Source organism: Brassica oleracea, chromosome C1, assembly GCF_000695525.1.
Source record: "Brassica oleracea var. oleracea cultivar TO1000 chromosome C1, BOL, whole genome shotgun sequence".
Taxonomy (NCBI): Eukaryota; Viridiplantae; Streptophyta; class Magnoliopsida; order Brassicales; family Brassicaceae; genus Brassica; species Brassica oleracea.
This window is the reverse complement of record NC_027748.1, coordinates 12083421-12085938: the sequence shown is the minus strand read 5'-3', so window position 1 is coordinate 12085938 and position 2518 is coordinate 12083421.

The window sequence follows — 2518 nt, the reverse complement described above, 5'->3', positions numbered from 1 at the left end:
GAAAAGTAAACTTATATAACATACTTTCATGAAAACTACCAAGAAAAACGAGGATGATACAAAAAAAGGCAAATCTAGAGGTTGACTTGTATTTCTTCTTTGAAAATTAACGTTTTGTTAGTTTGTGTGATAAAAAAACCCGATATGTCAACATATATATAAGTCTTTGAGATTTATTGTATGATGATCCGTAAAAAGCTCAAAATATATTGACGGGTTAGTTTTATTTTTTCTATTCTATAATATTTATTTTAAAAAGATATTTTGAAATTTATTTTTCTTTTTATACAATACATCATCACCTAAAAACATCAATTAACCACAGCCAGTTATGTAATGTTGAAACATTCAATATGTAGCTAAAATCAATTTAACCATGGGTAAGCTACCAATTTCGTTATTTACTGATTTCTTATAGGTAAAAAAAATCTATAAAATTTTAGTAGATTAATTTATAGCTATTATGAGAATAGGGCTTGAGTCAACTGGAATGAAACATTTTAATAGGTTCTATTTTATATAACATTTTCAATATTTTCAGATGTAAATTTTATAGATTAATATATAAATAAAATATGTTCTTGAACATCTGACAAATATAAAATTCGCTAATATATATAACATGAAAACATAGATTTTTCTTCTATATTAATCAAGATAGTGTAGACTATTACTTGATACAATATTAGACAAATTACATATTTAACTAAAAATAATGCCAATTTTTTTATTGGATACCGAAATGGAACATTTTACGTGACAGTCACTTATCCCCTCCTTTTCATTTTAGTAATCGTTGTAAAGTAAAAAGTTTGTTTCAAAAATAAGTGTCGCTTTAAAACTTTAATGCAAAATTTATTAATTTTATATGTTGTATGTTTTTTCAAAATTCTCCGGTCTATTCTTCTACCGGTTAAAATGTGGTTAGACGTATAGGTAATGTTGTTTTTATTTAGAAAATATGCAATACAAGAACTAACATGAAACGGAAAAAGTAACAAAATTGTCACAAACACCACATTCATAGTACCACTTTTCATGTTTACACTAACCATTTTTACCACCACTTTTAATGAAGGGTAAAAGACACGTATATCCCCATGGTTGACTAATCTAAATTTAAAGTTTATAATTGAGGGGTGGGGTAGTGTTTTTTGAATGTGAAATTTAGGATTCTAATAAATATATAAATAAATACTTAAAAGATATAAAAAATTTTAAAAATAATTTCAAACATAATTTTCGATTTTCAAAACAAAATTTTGAAAAAAACAAATCGAAAAAATACAAAAAAAAGTTTATAAAAAGGTTCGAATTTGAAAAAGTATAATTCGAAAACATTAATTTTTTTTTTACTTTTTGTTTATTTTTATTTATTTTTATTTAAATAATGATTTATTATATATTTAGAGAACAAGTGTATAAGAGTCATTTTCAACTTAATGAAGAAAATATTTTTGAAAATGTCATTTTAGTGTGGTAAAGATGAAAAGTGGTATCATGAAAGTGGTAAACATGAAATTCTTCCAAGAATAAAATTGTCAATCTCCTAGACATTATTTGAGAAGTGATTTGCTATATGTCCATCTCTGCATTCACTTTCACAAAAAAATGTGATATTGCTAATAAAATTGATGACAGGACTTATGGATAAATATGATATAGACAATTACATTTAATGTTTTTATATTTTTGGTAAACTTTTTAAAATATGGTTATAACTCATACATTACATTTAATATTAATTTTTTGATAAACTTTCTAGAATATGGTAACTCATATATCATCATTAAAATAGATATATTCTTTTAAAAAAATAAAATTGTAAAATCATTTGTTTCTTTTATATATCTATAACTTTTATAAATACTGTTTAGTTTTAATTTTTGATAATTATACAATTTTTATATCAAATATTTGTTAATATTTTACATGGTAATTTAATATATTTAACCAAAAGAAATAGATAAAAAATCATTATAATTCTACAAATATATATATATATTCTTAAATATAAATTAAAATAAAAAATTATTTTTATCTTAACTTTATGTTTAATTAAATCAAAATTATATTAAAATATTGGTAAGAAAATAATAAAATCTACAATATTAATAAAAAATTATATATAATTTAAATATATTAACAAATATTAGTAAAAAGTAATAAAATGTACAATTATTAATGCACATGGTATAGGAAAACATATAGTATAGAACATAATTGCAATGTGAGTAAGATTTTAACCGTTATTGGAAGATTCATCTTAGAGTTAAGGAAAGCTTAAACTTATCATCTAATATTAATTTATAGAAAATCATTTTTTCTTTAATTTCTTTTAAAATGTGTATAAATATAAGAAGGATAAAACTAGCTGCTTCTGTAGACACAGTAGAAAAGAAACAACTATACATATATCGAGCTCTTTGAAGAAGAAACCAAAATATTTTAGCAGACAACACTAGCAGCTCCTGAAGACACATGGCTTGCTACTTCAAGGTTCAAGCAACATGAGATT